General features: G+C 39.8%; 1 pseudogene; it reads right to left on the bottom strand.

The window, feature by feature from the left end:
- LOC132630958 (uncharacterized) overlaps window positions 1-20,918 on the bottom strand; it is a 49,819-nt pseudogene that overhangs the window by 3,722 nt on the left and 25,179 nt on the right.

The following is a 20,918-nucleotide window of genomic DNA, read 5'->3' as shown; positions in this document are numbered from 1 at the left end:
GTGGAGTCTCATTTGGGAGACAATGTCACCATTTAACCCGGTTCGGAACCGAGTCATAGCATTTAATTCATCCTCGTCAAAGTCGATTCTCATCTTGACAATTTGAAACTCATCATAGTATTCTTCCACACTCCTTTTGTTTTGCCTTAAGGTATACACCTTCTTGAGTTGTTCTTGTTTGTAGCGTTCGGTGACATACTTACGCCGCATGGCCTCCTTCAATTCATCCCAAGTAGGTATGGGCGGGAGTCCAATAATTCTTCTTGCTTTCACTTGAGTTTCCCACCATGTGGAAGCATACCCCTCGAATTGGGAAATGGCGTAAGAAGCCTTTTTCACCTCGGACATGTCATTCGTCAAGAAGATTCTATCACAATGCATCACCCAATCAAGGAATGTATCGGGATCACTACTTCCTTTGAAGGTTGGGAGAGTAACCTTGATGGAATTGAGACTCGTGTCTCGCCCTCCGCCATAACCGTGATTCCTATTAAAATCTCTATAGTCGTCATAACCTTGATGGTCACGACCTTGGTACCCTTCACGAGCTTGGTACCCTCTTTTCCTACCCATCTGAGGGTTAGGACCATGCCTTCCACCCCTTCCTCGATAACCTCCTTGTGCTTGCCCTCGTGGCCTCCAACCTTGGTCACCATAATGTTCGTGCTCAAGTAGAGCTTCCTCTATCTCTTCCTCATTTGGTTGTTGGATATTTGGACAGTTTTGGGGTGGCATTGGTGCATTTGGGTGGGGGTCATTTAGGGGTGGGTCATTTGGATGTGGGTCATTTGGAGCTTGATCTTGTTGGAGTGGGTTGTTCCGTTGGCCTATGGGAATGTTGTTTGGTGGGGTGAGAGTCGTGTTTTGAGGAGTGTTTTGGGGAGTGGGGTTATATAGATGATGGAAGGTGCCGGGTGACACTGTAGGTGAAGTGCTTCGAGTAGCTCCCCTTGTGCCACCTTGGTATTGCACTTGAGGCGAATATGAGACCTCATACTACCTCCTTCAATTGCTTCCACCCTACTTCCCAAGTTTTCCATTCGACCACCCATATTTTCCATTCGACCACCCATACTATCCACTTTATCGTTCAAGGCTTGTAAGGCTATCATTACATCACCTAGTGTGAGTTCCCCGGTGGGAACTCGAGTTTCATCCTCCGTAGCCATGGTACCTATTAAGTCACTCAACAAAGCAAGCAAACACGTTAGATTAGTAAAATCAACTTGCAATCGCACAAGTATGCGCACCTTTATTGCCTCACAAATTGCTTCCGCCAAAGATTGTGTGCTTGTTAATGTTGACTAGTCACAAGGGTTCAAATTCTACTCTTGGTCGGAATAGATTCTTGTTAGACTCGAAGAAAGACGGACGACTCAATTCAATATAACGCACTTGAGCCAAGAAATGAACAACGAAGTAAGAAAGAGAAAAGCACGAAAGAATTGGCACGAAAGAAATGCGGACACAAGAACTAGCAAACACAAGTAGGAACAACTACTAAATGGCTACTAGTTGAGAGACACAAGAAAATTGAGTGCAAAAATCAGGAAAATAACAAAAATTTCGGGCCCGGGTAGGTGATAATTTGAAAACACGATCGGGAAGCCCCAATTGATCCAAGGTATCAATTTGAACTAATGAATTTTTTTAAATTTCTATACTCTTTTTTTTTTTTTTTTTTTTTTTTTTTTTTTGTTCCCTACCAAAGGATTAAGGACACAATACCATCAACTAAGGATCAAGAAATTTTTGTTTTTGAGAAATGGAATCAAAGAGAATTAAAGTTGGAAAAACCTAAAATGCGCAATATGCGACGGCTGTGCATCACATGCGAGTCGCATGTGCAACATGCGAGGTCGATGTGTGTTTCGCAGATGATGCAACCAAGGTGTCAACTCTCTGTCACAGGATGCGAAACCATGTGTGACTCGCATGTGCTCCATGCGATGGTGAGATGCGTCTCGCATATGAGGCAGCCAAATTTCAACTTTCTGTCACAAGATGCGACATAACCTGCGACTCGCAGGTTCAACATGCGATTCGCATGTTGTGTCGCATATGGGCCAATTCGATGATTTTTTTTTTTCGCAAAAATCAGAAATATTTGACAACTTTTGGATCAAATGGCCCTTTGGAGAGCCTTCTTCCTTATGAAGATTTGAAGGTCTTCAAGAACACTTCAAACATTCAACTACCCTCAAATCAACTCCAAATTGGCTCAAATTTCGGATTTAAGAAATCATGCATTGTTTGTTGACTTTCAGTTCACCACTATCATTCAACCATTGGAGTCTATAGGGCTTAGGGTGTTTCATGCATGCAAGCCCTAACGTATCTACCAAGTGTGAACTCACTACATTAGCACAACTACCACTGTCAATAATCATAGAACAAGTTCTCCCCCTTATCCCACACCTAGTATGGAATATATTTTCCCTTTGTTCTTCACTATTGACTCCCAAATTGATAGCCATAATCCTCCTAACTACTGCAACCAAACTATCATTAAAAGGAAGTTCTACATCATCTTCACTCACACCTCCCTCTTCTTCCTCTTTCTCACTTTTTTTACTCTCATTTTCTCCATCAAGAATCTTCCTAGCTACCCCAACAAAACCACTATTAGGCAACTCTACATCATCTTCACTCACACCTCCCTCTTCTTCCTCTACCTCACTTTTTTCACTCTCATACTCTCCATCTTCTTTCATGAGAATATTTCTTCTATTTGGACATTCATGCATCATATGCCCTCTTCCATGACATTTGTAACATTGAATAGAACTAGAAGGTTTTGGTGATTTAGGATTAAAAGTTTTACCTCCCTCCTTTTCATCTACTTTGGCCTTCCCCTTGCCTTCTTGAGGCCTAGAAGTCACATCTTGTTTCGGCCATGGCTTCTTTGAATTGGTGTTTGGCTGACTCCTCCATGAGCTAGCTTGCTGCTTTCTTTTAATTTGCTTTTCTAATTTTACAGCCATATCCACTAACTCATCTAAAGTTACATATTGTTGTATCTCTACTACATCAGCTATTTCTTTATTTAAACCATTAAGAAATCTAGCCATAGTGGCCTCTTCATCTTCTACACAATTAGCTTGGATCATAGCCATATCCATAGCTTTGAAGTATTCATCAACAGTCATGGTTCCCTGCTCCAATCTTCGAAGACGCATTTGTAGGTCTCTTTGAAAGTGGGAAGGCACGAACCTCTTCTTCATGACTCTCTTCATCTCAGCCCAAGTAGCAATGGGCGGTTCTCCATCTTGTTGTCTATCCCTTGTAAGCTTTTTCCACCAAATAGAAGCATAGTCAGAAAATTCAACAACGGCAAGTTTTACCTTCTTAGCTTCAGAATAGTTGTGACAATCAAAAATGGCTTCAACTTTCCGCTCCCAATCAAGGTACAAGTATGGATCTCTTGTGCCCTTGAAAGTTGGCATCTTCATCTTTATGCTATTGATGTTATCATCTTCCAATCTTCCTCGTTGTCCCCTCCTATCTCTCCCTACCCTATCTAGATTTACATCCAGATCATCAACAAAATCATCTATAGGGTTTTCTTGATTTACAATGGGGCCATGGGGCATATTTCTTCTATTTTGAGGCCTAGGATTATTTTGTGGTTGTACAACATGTTGACCTCCTCTCCTAAGTTCAGCTATTGTCTCATTTTGTTCAGCAATGGCATCCTTGATCTCTTGAAATTGCAAGGTCCATCTTTCGAATTGTTGGTGCATAGCTTGTCTCTGTGAAGTCATTTCTTCCTCGGATCTCGGCTTCTTGGCGAGCCCTCCTTTCATCATCACTACTACCTGTATTAGTCATCTCAAAAACAATAGTTTATCACTCAAAGTTTGGCTTTTTGTTTTTTCTCAATTGTTCTCACTCACTCTTGCCTTTTTCCACTCAAATAACCTTTGGAAAAACACTTTATGGATTTATAATTAAACCCCACTAGATTCAAACCCTTGGTAGTAAAATAAAGAATTTTGGGGCACTAAAGAAAGTGAAGAACCAATCCTAGAAAGAATTAGAATTTAGTTGAAACAAGACTCGAACAAAAGGACTTTTTTTTTTTTTTAAACAAGATAAAAGGAGTAAGAAAACAAATTGATTGCTTCTTATCTTTAAAGATCTAGGATCCCCTCTTCTTGTTTTCTATCTTAATCTTTAGAAAACAAATAGGATGGAAGAAATTTCTTGAACGCAAACACTAAATTTTTTTCGTCACTGTTCACTGCTACAGTACTTTTTTTTTTTTTGCCTTTTTTTTTTGTTCTTTTTTTTTTTTTTCAAGAATTCCCCAAGATTATCAAGAACGGAATCTTGATAGAACCGCTCTGATACCACTTGATAATAACGAGGTTAGGGAGATCCCAAATTTATAATTAAAATATAAGAAGTGCGGAAGCAAATATAGAAAAGAATCTAAAAACTAGAAAATAAAAGATATGGGAAATTCGAAGGAACAATCCACGAATTTCCAAGAACGTTAGTGCTAAAGTCTTGACAAGATCCAAGTAACAACGTATAGATTTATAGGAAGAAATCTAACGCCTTTACTTGAGATAACAAATCAAAAACAGTAGATTAGGATCCTGACCGCTTTGTGAGTAACTTAAGACAACAATTAGTATTTAGAACTAACCGCCTTCGAAAGAATACCAAAAAGAAATCAAAGATATCAAGGAAGAAATTATCTTACTACCTTGAACTAGGAACTAGTTAGGTTGAAAGATAAATCCTAAAATAATTCCACAAAGGTTCAAAAGAACTCTCAATATAATATATTCTTCAAAATCTGATTTACAATGAATGACAATCACCCCTTTATATAGTTGTAAAGAAGGAGCTAGTCAAAATAGAAATAAATGGGAATTATCTTCCCTAGAAGCATAAAAGACTTCCCACACTTGGACCAAGGCAGTCAACATAGATTAAAACAACCTAGAAGACTACCCACACTTGGACCAATGCAAGTCAACATAGATTAAAACAACAATTAAATATTTATTCTAGAAAATAATAATATTTGGGCTAATTTTGGGCTGCTGGAAACTTCTTCTTTTGGGGCTGATTTGGACCTCATTCCATCTCACTTTGGACTTTAATTTGGGCCTCCAAATAAGTGTAAGACTTGAGGAAAAAATCTGAATTGGGCTGGAGCTCTTCTTCCATCATAAGACACTTTTGAATTGTTGATTGCAGCCCATTAACCTTGTCTTGCAATTTCCTCGTTTGAGATCTCGTCATGGGTCTTCTTGGAACTTCCAAATCTTCATCCACGTCCTTCAATAATTCTGAGCTACCATGGATGCTATCAGGAAGAATGTTACACCTTGGAAAATCCCCTGTATATGTACCATGAATAGACTAGCGAAGAAGACGGGTATACGATGTTTTAATCAGAAGGGAATGACGTTTGACGACCCTAAGTAAGATTTCAAAGGCAATGGGAATAAGAGATAAGGTTATGCTCCACAATGACTAATTATAGGTTCGGAAGACGTGGAAGTTGCAGATTTGCACTTTGGCCCAGTTGGTCGTAAAAATGAAATACGGACCGTAAAGTATTATACGGCCCGTAAACCACCATGTCGTATTCTAACTTACAAGACTTCAACTTTCTGTCAAATGTTTAAAAGGATAAATACGACTTGGAATACGGACTGTAAATTGAAATACGACCTGTAAACTGCGATCGTAAATCACCATGATCCTCAGCATACCTTTCTGGTTTTGATATTCTGAAATACGACCACGATATACAACCCGTAAACTGGAATACGGACCGTAAACTGGGTTTACGACCACTGTGCACTTCAGTCACTATTCATTCCGGATTAGATTTCAAGTCATTAAAAGGAGACCTAAGCTAATTCAATTCATTTCATTTCCACGATATTTCTCTCTAGAAACCTCTAGAATGCTCTCTACTCTTCATCACAAGAAAACCAAAGGAAATCCATGATCAATAACACAAAATCCATGAAAGAAAGTGTATGAAACCTAGCAAAAGTTGATCTCTCTCAAGAAAACCCAAAGGAAGTGAAGTAGGGTTTTGATGCTAGAGGAGTGATTCCATTCAAGGCTTGTTCAACCATCATCTAAGGTAAGTTTCATGACTAAACCATGTTGTTTAAAGTATTGGAAGGTTAAGATACTTGAATTGTAGAAAGACATAAGAAATGGGTCATTAATGAGTGAATAGTGTCATGTTTGGATGGTAGTTGGATTGAATCATAAATGTTGGGGTGTTGTGAGTATGAGTACGTCATAAATGATATTTAGGTCATGGAATAAGTGTGATACATGATATAACGCGATAGTAAGCTTTAACCATAAATGTGGAGAAATTGAAGAGAAATGGTGGATTGTGGTCAACGTATATGAATGATGATTGTGGATTGCATTATTGTGAATGTTGTTGTGAGCGTTTGGGAGTGATATAGAATATGGGAAAAAGTAGTATTGACAAAGGAAGTGCTGTCCAATTTTCCCTAGCTTTAGAAAGCCCGTTCTTACAATTGCTTAGCTAATGACGATATAAAATCTCTTGAAGGTAGAACGTGTGCATTAAAGGGGAACACGCAAGCGATAGCTTAGTTAAACGTCAAAGGTATGTAAGGCTTATCCCTTCCTTCAAAGGCATGAATCTTTCAAACTTTCCATGATCCTCCTATATGATGGAACTTATGAGTTCTTAAGTATACTAAACTACATACGAGCATAATAATGATGATGATGAGTTAAAGTATAGAGATTCGATAGTTCATGATATGATGATCCCATAACGCTGATGGTGTCATTATTGTTAACACTCACCTTATGCACTATTTCCTTCAAGGTGAGGCAAAATACTCATAAACGTTCATAATATAATCGGCGGTTTACGACCTTACGTCACCCCGACATAGCTATGGTTGTCTTCAAATCCTAATGTATGCTCCTAATGCTAAATGTGAAATAATGCTAAGTCATGATACGTCTATAAGATGATTAATGATGCTAACTTGTAATATGCCTATGTTATGTATGAAAATGCAAAGCTATGATACGTTCATGAAACGTGCAATAGTGATGGGTAATGATTGATTATATGATGATGAAATTCCACCGCGCCGGAATGGCCGGGCATGTCACCGCTAAGGCGGGCTACATATGATTCCACCGTGCCTAGATGGCCGGGCATGTCACTGCTAAGGCGGGTTGCGATGTTATACCGAGCCTAGAGGGCCGGGCATGATCACCACTAGTGGGCGACATATGATGGTTACTCGGACGCGGGATAGTGACGAGATATGTGATGTGACGAGATATGTAATGTGGCGGGATATGTGATGTGATGACATATGTACCATGATTATGTAAAATATGATATATGTACAAAATGTATTTGCTTATGACACTCTTGCAGGTTATATCTTTCTCTTATGGCTCATGATCCTCCTATTATAATTATTTCATTCTTGCCTTACATACTCAGTACAATGTTCGTACTGGCGTCCGTTTTCTTTGGACGCTGTGTTCATGCCCACAGGTAGACAGGGAGGTGAGCTTGAGCCAGACTCGTAGAAGTTGTTAGTCGATTGAAAGCACTCCCTTGTTCCAGAGGTGCTTGATTACTTTTTTGGGTATATTTATATATATTGGGCTCGACGGGGTCCTGTCCTGTCTATGCGTTTTGTACTTCAGTAGAGGCTCGTAGATGCATAGTGTGGGTTATGTGGTCTGATAGGGTCAATATGGTATAATTTTATATATTATTTTGATAGCCTAAAGGGCTTATGTATATGAAACTATTTATGTTTACAAATGAAAGGTGACTTTCTTATGATTTGAGCGTAAAATCGATAAAAGAGTAGTTAATGAGCATGATGAGTAGTAGAGCGAGCGGTGCTCAGTGGTTAGCCCCGGGTACCCGTTGCGGCCCCTAACTGGGTCGTGACAGAAAACATCAAGAAAAGCATTACATACCTAAGGTTAATGGCGTCTCTGCATGAATCTCTTCTGAAGGTGAAAATAAATGCGGGTACCTGGACTTCATGTCCTCTTCGGCTTCCCAAGTCATTTCCTCTCTATTATTATTCCTCCATAAATCTTTAACTAAAGCTACCTCTTTGGTTCTGAGCTTTCGTAATTGCCTATCTAAAATGGCAATAGGGACTTCTTCATAAGACAATTGTTTAGTAACTTGGACTTCATCTATTGGCACATTTCTAGAAGGATCTCCAATACACTTACGAAGCATCGATACATGGAAAACTGGATGGACTGACTCTATATCCACAGGTAGGTCTAATCCATAAGCCACATGGCCTACCTTGCGTACAATCTCATAAGGTCCAATGTACTGAGGACTAAGCTTGCCCTTTTTGCCAAATCTCATGACGCCCTTCATTGGCGACACCTTCAAGAATACCCAATCTTTCACTTGGAACTCTAAGTCTCTTCGACGATTATCTGCATAGGATTTCTGACGACTCTGAGTTGTTAATAATTGATCCTGTATAAGCTTGACTTTCTCTATAGCTTGCTGGACCAAGTCTGGTCCTATCAATTTGGTCTCTCCTACTTCGAACCACCTAATTGGAGATCTACACTTTCGCCCCTACAAAGCCTCGTATGGGGCCATTTGGATGCTAGAATGATAACTATTGTTATACGCAAATTCAATAAGTGGTAAGTGATCATCCCAACTACCTCCAAAATCCAATACACATGCTCGTAACATATCCTCAGAGTCTGAAGGGTACGTTCAGCTTGCCCATCCGTCTAGGGGTGAAATGTCGTGCTAAGGCTCACCTGAGTCCCTAAACCTTCTTGGAAAGATTTCAAAAAATTGGTTGTAAACCGAGTCCCTCTATCGGAGATAATAGAAACTGGAACACCGTGAAGTCGCACTATCTCTTTAACATAAAGCTTTGCATAATCTTCTGCTACATATATAGTTCTGACCAGTAAGAAATAAGCTGACTTCGTGAGTCTATCCGCAATCACCCATATAGAGTCATATTTACGTCGAGAACGGGGTAAGCCTGTAATGAAATTCATATTAATTACTTCCCATTTCCAAGTTGGAATTTCTAGCTTGCAATAATCCACCCGACTTTTGGTGTTCAATTTTCACTTGCTGAGAGTTAGGACATTGAGCTATGAATTCCGCTATATCTTTCTTCATCCCATTCCATTAATATATAGATTTAAGGTCGTGATACATTTTCGTTGCTCCTGGGTGAACAGAAAAATGGGAACAATGGGCTTCTCTCAATATTTGGTGGCGTAATCCTGCAACATCAGGAACACATAACCTGCCTTGGCATCGGTGAACTCCATCTCCAGAAATCTCAAATGATGACTTCTCCTTCTGAGGGAGTGTATTTCTGTAATGAACTAGCATGGGATCCTCGTATTGACGCTCTTTCACTTCCACTACTAGTGACGAGATCGTTGTACTTTGAATGGTAGCTCCCATACTACCTGAGTCCACTACTCGAAATCCTAGGCTAGCTAACTGCTGGAGTTCACGAGCTATCTCTCTTTTCTCTGGCTGAACATCACATAAACTTCCCATAGATCTATGGCTATGAGCATCAGCCACTACATTTGCTTTCCCGGGATGATACAGGATGTCAATATCATAGTCTTTCAACAATTCCAACCATCGCCGTTGTCGTAAATTTAACACTTTTTGTTTGATGATATACTGAAGGCTCTTATGATCTATATAAATATCAACATGGACGGTATACAAATAATGTCTCTACATCTTCAATGCATGAATAACTGCAGCCAATTCAAGATCATGGGTCGGATAATTTTTCTCATGTTTCCGCAACTGTCTTGAAGCATACGCAATCACCTTACCATGTTGCATCAACACACAGCCTAACCTACTGCCTGAAGCATCACAATAGACAACATAACCTTCCGATCCCTATGGAAGTGTCAAGACTGGGGCAGAAGTTAATCTATCATTTAGCTCTTGAAAACAACGTTCACAAGTATTTGTCCATTGAAACTTTGCTAATTTCTGGGCCAGCTTCGTGAGTGGTGCAGAAATAGAAGAAAATCCCTCTACAAATCTCCTGTAATAACCTACTAAGCCCAGAAAACTACGAACCTCCGTAGGTGTTGTGGGCCTTGGCCAAGTCTTCACCGCTTCAATCTTTTGGCTATCTACCCGAATACCATCGACTGCAATATTATGCCCCAAAAAGGTCACTGCGTTCAACCAAAACTCACATTTAGAAAATTTGGCAAATAACTCTTGAGTTTGAAGAACACCAAGAATGGTACGCAAATGATCCGCATGTTATGCCTCGGACCTAGAATATACCAGGATATCGTCAATGAACACAATCACAAATAAATCTAAGAAGGGCCTGAACACATTATTTATCAAATTCATAAATACTGCCGGTGCATTAGTTAGCCCGAATGACATTACCCGGAACTCAAAATGGTCGTACTTGGTTCTGAAGGCTGTCTTAGGAATGTCTTTCTCCCTAACTCGCACTTGATGATACCCGGATCTCAAATCTATCTTTGAAAACCATTTGGCGCCTTACAATTGGTCAAATAAACCATCAATCCTCGGAAGCGGATATTTATTCTTGATTGTCACCTTATTTAGCTGCCGATAGTCAGTGCACATTCGCAAGGAGCCATCTTTCTTTCGCACAAACAACACAGGTGCTCCCCACAGGGAAGAACTAGGCCTAATAAAACCTTTTTAGAGCAAGTCCTTCAATTGCTCCTTCAATTCTTTCAACTCTGCGGGAGCCATTCTATAAGGAGGAATAGATATGGGCTTAGTATCCGGTAGCACATCTATAGTGAAATCAATCTCCCGCTCTGGAGGGAGACTTGGAAGCTCTTCCGGGAATACATCCGGAAACTCATTCACCACGGGGAGAAACTGAAGAGTTGGCGATTCAGCTTCTACATCATGTACCCGAACTAGATGGTAAATACAACCTTTGGCGATCATTTTCCTTTTCTTGAGATAGGAAATAAACCTGCCTTTTGGGGACGCAGTATTTCCTTTCCATTCTAAAACTGGTTCTCCCGGAAATTGGAAGCGAACCATTTTCATTCTACAATCAACATAGCAAGAAGCCAACCAATCCATGCCCATGATAACATCAAAGTCCATCATTTTTAACTCATGTAAATCAACCATAGTACGATGGTCACAAATCACAACTACACAATTTCTATATACCTTGCTAGTTATTACCGGTTCACCAACAGGTGTAGATACCTCAAAAGGTTTGATCGACTCCGGTTTAACCCCAAATCGACCCGCAATATATGGAGTAACATATGAAAATATGGAGCCCGGATCTATCAAAGCATATACATCATGAGAAAATACCGATAATATACCTGTGACGACATCGAGAGATGACTCAAGATCTTGGTGTCCAGCCAAGGCATAAATACGGTGCTTAGGACCACTAGAATTGGGAGCTCTCCCTCTACCTCTACCATGGTTGACCGGCACTTGTGAACCTTTCCCCATAGGGCGTATCGATGATAAAGACCCGGCTGTTGATCCTGAAGGCTGAACTCTAACCCTACCACCAACCAAGGGGCAATCACGTATGATATGGCCTAGTCGACCGCATGTATAGCAAACCTCTGAACCTAGTTGACACTGGCCCCAATGTAACTTCCCACACTGGGAACATCGTGTCACGGGAGGCCTAGCCTGACCTGAATCACCCCTGAACTAGGAACCCAAAGCTCTGAAACTCTGACTTTGCCCGAAATAAGTAGATCTGTCAAATCTCTGGCCTATAAATCGTGGAGGCATACTAGTCATAGAATGGCCTAAATGCCTAGAAAAATGCTATCTTGGCCCGCCTCTAAACTCACTTGTTGGACCCGAAGATCTAGCCCTCTTGTTATACCCCCTATCATGCTCACACTCACTCCTTTGTTGTTGTTGGCTTTCTTCCAAATTTTGGGCATGGGCTTGAATGCGTGAAATATCCATGTTGTCCTGAAGGGACGCAGTCAAGCACCTATCCATCAAATGTGGCCCTAGGCCTCTCACAAATCGGTGCACTCGGTCACCCATATCCGCTACCATGGACGGAGCATACCTAGCCAAAGAATTGAAGCGGAGACTATACTCTAAAGCACTTATACTTCCTTGTCTAAGATTTAAGAACTTATCGGCTCAAGCTCGCCGAACCTATGGAGGTAAGTAATGTCGGAGAAAGGCATCCACAAATTCTTGCCATACCGGGGGAGGTGCATTGACTCCCCGTGAAGCCATCCAAATTGTTTACAAATGAACCGCGACATCCCTCAATCTATAGGATGATAACTCCACCGATTCAATGTCCGAAGCATGCATTAACCGAAGTGTCCTTAACATCCCATTAATAAAATTCTGGGGGTCCTCATCCGGCTTCGACCCGAAGAATTCCAGAGGGTTCAAGCTAATAAAGTCACGGGCCCTTGCACTAACAGCCCTATCACCTTGCCGCTAAGTCTGGGCGGCAACCAACTGAGTAAGTAAACGAATGGCCTCTTTTACATCTTGGCCTGAAGCATCCGGTGGAGGAGCTGGGGGTACTGGAGCTAGGGCTGAGGCTCCCTCATTCTCCTCAGAAATAGGCACTGAGTGGGAGGACTGAGATTGAGCCGAATTCTAGGACTCACTTTCCTCTACAACTATTGGTGGTGCTCTTTCAGCCCGCTTTCCTGCCACTGTCTTGCCCTTTTGGGTTGCCGTAGCTTTTCTCTTTACAGGCATTTCTGAAATACATAATACACGGTTAGGGAAAAAGAAATTCTTATATCATGGCTCTATCGCACAATCTTATGAAGAAAGAAGGTCATTCATTCCTAAAATGCCCGCAACCTCCTGTTTATAAGTGTGCCGCGCAACACACCCATAAACAATACTCTACTAGACACGACTCGTAGACACACCGTAGGACAGAACTGCTCTGATACCACTTTTTTCACGACCCAATCGGAGGGCCATGACGGACATCCGGTGCTAACCCACCCGGGTACCTCTTATCGTACTCTCATAGTCACATCTAGCTGAGCCATATGGCTTACTCATAATTTATATGCATCAATAGTGCTAATCTCGTTAGGCAACAACACATTTATATCATCATCAATAACAATGCCCATATCCATATATACAAGCCGACGAGGCTATCAAAATGATATACAAAATATAAGCCGACAAGGCTAAGGACATCTAATCATACACAACTGTCTACGAGCCTCTGAGGAGAGTATGTCACATCATATAGGCGGGACAGGATCCCGCCTTGCCCATAGGTATGTACACAAAAGAATAATACCAAAAGTTGTAGCTCCGGAATGAAATGGAGCTTCTCTATGTAGTCCTTGAGTGAGAGGTCTATAAATCAGTCCTGTCTCCCTGTCCCGTGCCGCATCCACAAACAAAAGGACGTCAGTACGAATAATGTATTGAGTATGTAAAGCATAATCAACATCATAATATGAGCATAAAAGACAACACAAGAAATAGTATAGGATGGGGGAATCAGGGAGTAGTAGAGCCATCATCATAATTACTTCCTTGTCTTTCATAGGGACCTTCCATTTCAATTGCGTTCTTGTGTACATACATATATGCGTATACCTATGTCCATATCCGTATACATATCCATGTCCATGATCATATACATATTCGCATCCATATTCATATCTGTATTCATATACATATTCGTAACCATAGCATACCCGACCATAAAGGTTCGGTGGTTTCACATACCCGGCCCTACCAAGGCTTAGTGTTATCTGTACCCAACTGCAGTGGTGTGCGCGCAATAGGTATCATACCCGGCCATATAAGCTCGGTGTTACATAATAGTCATACATACTTAAATCAGTATACGTAGGAGTTCATTAGTATCATCATCATCATTGACATCATCATTTTCATTATATCTATCCTTAGAGAATCAACTATCATATAAGAGAGACAATAGAATCGCGAACGTATCGAGAATCGTAAGCTTTGGTAATCTTAGAGATAGAGTCATTTGTAAGACATTATTGAACTTAGAGATAGAGTATATATATATATATATATATATATATATATATATATATATATATATATATAATGAAAGAAGGGTTAGCCTTACATACCCCTTTGTCTCCTTAACTATTTAACGTTCCCCGTTGAAGCTTGAATAATCTACATTTGGAAGGATTCATAACATGGTTAAGCCTTAATGATACTCCTAAATTCAAACTAGAATAATTCATGACCTTATGAAAATTGGGCAGCATTTCCCCTATTTTGTCAACTTCCACCATATCACAAAACAACTCCCAACAACCACAATAATATCCACAATATCATAATCGAGTATTCACATTCGATTTAGCCTTCAAAATTCATCCTTGTGTTCAACTTATGCTAGCAACTTCATACCCATTTAGCACATTTTCATATAATGCTTCTTAATCACCATTATTACTTTCCATAGCAATATTATATCCATATCATACTAAGAATCATATCTCAAGTTATCTTACTACTCAAAAACCTCATAAAAATTACATTTAGAACTCATCTTCCACTTGTTCCTTCTACTCACGTTGTTCAATAAATAAACATTCTTAATAGGATGTAATAAGTATGAAAACTAACCTTTTATCTCTTAAGAATGAGCTTTGTATCAAGCTATCAACTTATGTGAAAACTCTAGCTTCAATATCCAAAGAATCCTTGGAGTTTATTAACCCTAGCAAGACTTCTAGCACATGGGTATCTTGATTCTTGCCTCTTGATATTTAATCTCTCTTGGATTTGGATTGGATTAGTTTATGGAGTGGAAGAGAGGGTTTTTGGAGAGCTTTGGATCTCATTTGGTAAAATAATATGTCCAAATGAAGTGGAATGAAATATATAAAGCGGAACTTAAACTCCCGTCGGGCAATTCTGCGCCCATTTTGACGGGCCGTATAAATTCCTTGACGGTCCGTAGAACTGCCCAGTCAAATATGGGTCACTGTGACCATTTGACGCTGGGCTATGTCAATTTGACGGACCGCAGAATTTTCTGCGGGGCGTCAAAATTCCTGCGGGCCGTCAAATGGTCTGAAGAAATTTTCTGCTCAAACAGTCTATCGTAGAATGGCCATAACGTTTTACTCAGATGTCACATTGACGAACAATTTGTTGCGTTGGAAACTAGACTCGATGAAATTAAATTTGGACAAAAGAAGCGCACCAAAACTCCTCATAGTCTAGGAGATATGCCCCCGCCAATTTGGACCAAAATTCTGTCCGAAAATTTTGCCAAGTTTTACCAAAGTTCCCACAAACTCAATTCCTTTATTTACTTGTTCTTAAATCCTTCCATAGACCATTTCATGGGCTTAAACCCCCATAACCATAATATGGGAACATGTAATCTCCTATATCCTAAGGTAACTCCTGTTTCCGCAATTAGGACAACTAACGCCTAACGAATCTCAACGGACGAAACTACGAGGTGTAACACAGAGCATGCAGATCACTTGAGTACTATTCTTGGGATTCTTCGAGCTCGGGAATTATATGCTAAATTTTCAAACTGTGATTTTTGGTTGAATTCTGTAGCTTTTCTGGGCCATATCATTTCAGTTGATGGTATTCAGGTCGATACTCAGAAAATTGAGGCTGTGAAGACTTGGCCAAGGCCTACAATGCCTACAGAAGTCCATAGTTTTCTAGGATTGGCAGGTTACTATAGAAGATTTGTGGAAGGGTTTTCCTCTATTTCAGCACCATTGACGAAGTTAACTCCGAAATTAGCGAAATTTTAATGGACTGATGCTTGTGAATGTAGTTTCCAGGAAATGAAGGATAGGTTAACTTCAGCCCTAGTCCTTACACTCCCCGAAGGACTAGATGGTTATGTTGTGTATTGTGATGCCTCTGGTGTTGGGTTAGGCTGCGTGTTGATGCAGCACGGTAAAGTCATTGCCTATGCTTCAAGGCAGTTGCGGAAACATGAAAGGAACTATCCGACCCATGATCTCGAATTGGTTGCGGTTATTCATGCACTAAAGATGTGGAGACACTATTTGTATGGCGTTCATGTTGATATTTATACAGATCACAAGAGTCTCCAATATATTTTCAAACAGAGGGAGTTGAATCTTCGGCAGAGGCGGTGGTTAGAGCTACTGAAAGATTATGATGTGAGTATTTTATACCACCCTAGAAAGGCGAATATAGTAGTTGATGCACTTAGCTGCAAATCAATGGGTAGTCTATGTGATGTCCCTGTGGAGAAGAAAGAATTAATCTGTGAGCTTCACCAGCTAGCTAGTCTCAGAGTTCGTCTAATTGATTCAGGCAATGCAAGGATTGGTATTCGTGACCCAGCTGTTTCGTTCTTAGATATGGAGGTGAGAGAGCACCAATATGAAGATCCTCAGTTGAGTTACTATAGAGCTACACTTCCTGAAAAAGAGAAGTCGCCCTTTGAAGTTTCTACAGAAGGAATTCTTAGGTACTGACATAGGCTATGTGTTCCCAATGTTGCAGGACTACGTCATCAGATTCTGGAAGAAGCTCATTATTCCTGGTATTCTATTCACCCAGGGGCGACAAAGATATATCACGATCTTAAGCAAATATATTGGTGGGATGGAATGAAGAAGGACATAGCAGAATTTGTAGCTCAATATCTGTTATACCCCGTAATTTATTCGTCGAATTATTCGCAAGCAAGTCAACTCAAGTTAAAGGCGGAGTCATTTTCGGATACGAGATAGAAACCCTTAAATTTCAATTTTAAATTAGAACATAAATTATTCGTAAATTTTATTTGGTGTGGAAATATTATTGGAGATTAGGAACTAATTAATTATGATTAAAATTATTAAGTAGGGATTAAGGATTAATTAATTAATTAATTTAATTTCTCAATTGTGGGCCCCCACCCGTTTTTAAAAAAAAAACAAAGAAACAAATCAGCAAATTGATATTGATGAGTCATAAAAGGTGGGAAACGTGTCCAATATATGGACACCATATATGTATATGTGTTGAACGACCAAACCAAACAATTCACTTTCATTTTGTAAAATCCAACTTGAGGGAAAAAGAAATAAAATCATAACCATGGCTGCCATGCTCTCGGCCAGCCATGGTTGTGGAAAAAAAAATATATGTTTTGTTTCCTAGATTAATTCCAAGGTGAATTACAAATCCAAGAAGATAATAGCAACATTGGATATTGAATCGGGGAAGAAGAAATTGCGAAATTGGAGCAATTAAGAGTAGAAATTCCTCCGAGAAAAAAATTGATAAGATTTTTGTATTTTATAGCGTAATTATGTTAATGGTGTTGTAATGGAAATATTAAAATTGGATTGAACGAAATTGGAATTAAGAAAGTGCCTGAAATCGATGTTATAGGAAATTGTGGGTTGAAATGAATTAAGGAAAGTTGTCGGGTTGTTAGAATGGTTATGGGCTGAACTGGGAGAATTTATTATATATATTGTTATTGTTGGTATTTCTGTGTCAACAGGAGGGCACTTGGAAATTTGAGATAGGCGAAAATATAGGGGAAGTGCTGCCGGATTTTCGCTAAATTTTTAGATAATAGAAAACCCTAAACGAGATTATATAAACTAAAATATAGGTTCAATAAGAAATGGGTTATAGATTTGTGGACTAGAAAATATAGTTGCTAACGATAACGTTAATCTTATATTAAATAGGCTAAAGGGGCGACGAAGCGAACGGTTTTGCGATTAGTCGTCAACAGGTATGTAAAGCCTATCCTTTCTTTCTTTTGGCATGTCCTAGATGTAAGTATGAAACGATATGAGATTCGGGGTAATTCTACTCATAAGTTCCGAGCATGTATTATGATTCTTATCCATTTCTTGATATTAGAGTTCTTAAAATAGTCGAACTACTGCCCTCGAGCTTTCTATATGATCGGATAGTAAATGATTCATGAAAGTTCCTATTCCTGAAAAACTCCATATTGCTTAATGACCATAACTTTTATAAGTTGCCTCGGATTGACTTGATACATGTCTATGATTCATGAGACGTTATTTGACATAGTTCGTAATGATTTTCAAAGAGTACTGAGTGTGACCATTATCTTGATACTCGAGCGTTGACTAGTCTACTTATCTATTGAGTCTCAAAAGATGATTTATGTGTATATGGTTACTTATTACTCTGCTCGTGCATACTGTTACATCTTTCACTGAGTCCCGGGCCAGGACATGTTCTCGTGCACAGATCCACTGCATTATTCACCGAGTCCCTCATTAGAGGGCCGGGACACGTCATATGTATATGCATATGATGATATGATGACATGATGATATGATGATATGGGGATGGCGGCCAGGAGGGCATATGATGACTTTATTCACCGAGTCCCTCATTAGAGGGCCGGGACATGTTATATGTGCATGTATATGATGATTTTAATTACCGAGTCCCTCACTAGAGGGCCGGGACACGTTTTATATGCATATGTAGAGGATGATTATCTAATTATGTCACTAATTCCTATAACTGGTTGGATATGATACTGACACGTATGGTTTATGTTCAAAGGTAAGCCTTGTGGTTTTTCTGGTTATTGTACTAGTTTTCTGCACTTCTTATCTCAGTATGACCCTGTTCACTATATTTCATGCTTTACATGCTCAGTACATATCCCGTACTGACCCCCCTTTCTTCGGGGGGCTGCGTTTCATGCCCGCAAGTACAGACGCTCGTTTTGGTGATCCGCCAGCTTAGGATATATATTCAGCTATCTTGGAGTGCTCCCTTGTTCCAGAGCCTAGCTTTGTGGTACAGATTCTCCTGTTGTATATATATGTTTAGCCAAGGGTACGGCGGGGCCCTGTCCCGTCATATGATACTGTTGTTACTCTTAGAGGTCTGTAGACATATGTGTGGGTCTGTATATAGTTGTTGTTTAGTTGTGTGGATATGACTTACGTTTTGGGGCGTACCCATTCGTAGTGGCAGCCTTGTCGGCTTGCATATATATATGTTTTGGGATGTTGTGTGTAGTGGCAGCCTTGTCGGCTTGCGTGGATATATATACGTATGTGTTTTGGAAGTCGTGTGTTATGGTAGCCTTATTGGCTCGTGTATGGCTGGGGCGTTCCCCCTATATTGTGATGGCCTTGCCGGCTTAGGTGCGATATTACCTGTTGAAAGTTGTAACTCCTCAGGAGACAGGTTGCTATGCTATATATATATGTTATAGTTTTAGGACGTCGTCCTGCCTTTGTATATATATAAGTTCTTTATTATGCTAGTTGGGAACGATTATAGTAACAGGTGTATACGAGTGTCCAGCTCGGGCACTAGTCACGGCCTACGGGGTTGGGTCGTGACAAAAGTGGTATCAGAGCAGTTCATCCTCGGAGTGTCTACAGACCGTGTCTAGTAGAGTCTTGTTTATTGGTGTGTTGTGCACCACATCTATAAACATGAGGCTACAAGGCATTTAGGATGTTACCTTTCTTTCATATCTAAGATCGTGCAATAGAGACAAGCCATAGGAAATGAGATTCCTTATACTAACCTTTGATTTCAGCAGAAGAATGGCATCGACAGAAGAAAGTGACTAGCGATATTGGAAGTTACAAAGCACGCAGGTAAGCAAAGGTACGAAAGATATATGTCGGGTAAGGTATTGAAGTACGATGGAACTGTAAAGTTGAAGATTGAAAGGGAAAGTAAACAGGAAAGTGTAACAAGTGCAGTTTGAGTTGAACAAGAACATACGAGGTAAGTTCATCACTTTCGTACTGTTTTTTATATTGGGAGCCCTGTGTGGCTGCGATATGATATGATATATATATATATATATATATATATATATATATATATATATATATATATATGTGTGTGTGTGTGTGTGTGTGTGTGTGTGTGTGTGTGTGTGTGTGTGTGTGTGTGTTGGCCCTGTGAGGCACTGTTGGTATTTCCTGGATACAGTTTTTGAGATAGTAAGAAGTACAGAGGAAACTCTGCCAAAACGTTTTCTAGAAAGAAAAAAAAGAATGAGATATAAGTTTGAAATATGTCTTGAAAGGTCGTGCCAATAGTAATGATAAGATTTGACTAAGCTACGAGTACGGCTGACCTCGAGAAATAAGTTAACTGCTGAATTGATGATAATAGTAATTAGGAGGTCGATACCGATATGGTAAAAAGAATTTGGAAACGGCTTGTGATACTAAGAGATGATTTAGAAAAGGCTGGTAAACCTTGATAGAGAATTATATTAGGGTATCGACTGAATTGATAAGCAGGGATAAATTATGACGAGTTTATAGTTAAAAGAAGTAACGGTATGATTAAGACAAGGGTACAGAGGAAAATGAATTGTGACGGATATGAATGTATTGATAAGGCAGCTTGTGAGATACTAAGGGTAAGATCGATCAGAAAGGGTGAAAGGTTAAGTACGCCTAGTCCACAGAGTGTAATAAAAACATAGTAAGAATCGTGAATAAGGTTAAAAAGTGTTACATTATAAGGTAGATTACGAACAGGATGTAATGTGAATACCATAAGGATTGCTATAGAAATGAATAAAGCCTAGCAAGGAAGTAACTAAAGAATGCGATGTGATTAGTATGAAACGGAAAAGCAAATATAGAACGAATCAGAAAGACTTACAAAGTCCTATAGGGAAAGTTTGGAATAGAAGTCAAGTGGTAACGAAAGTGAAAGCGAGCACAGGAAGAGAAGGAGTTAATAGCAAGAGGAAGATAAGCAGAAAGTGAGTGGGATTACATTACAGTATAGCGATGCATTATGACATGTATGGCTTGGGAAACGAGTAATACAAGTAACAGAACTGTGAAAGATCAACCTAAAGGAAGACGAGTAACAAGACAAAGTG

Source organism: Lycium barbarum, chromosome 3 (genome assembly GCF_019175385.1).
Source record: "Lycium barbarum isolate Lr01 chromosome 3, ASM1917538v2, whole genome shotgun sequence".
Classification (NCBI taxonomy): Eukaryota; Viridiplantae; Streptophyta; class Magnoliopsida; order Solanales; family Solanaceae; genus Lycium; species Lycium barbarum.
This window is presented reverse-complemented; position numbering and strand designations above follow the sequence as displayed.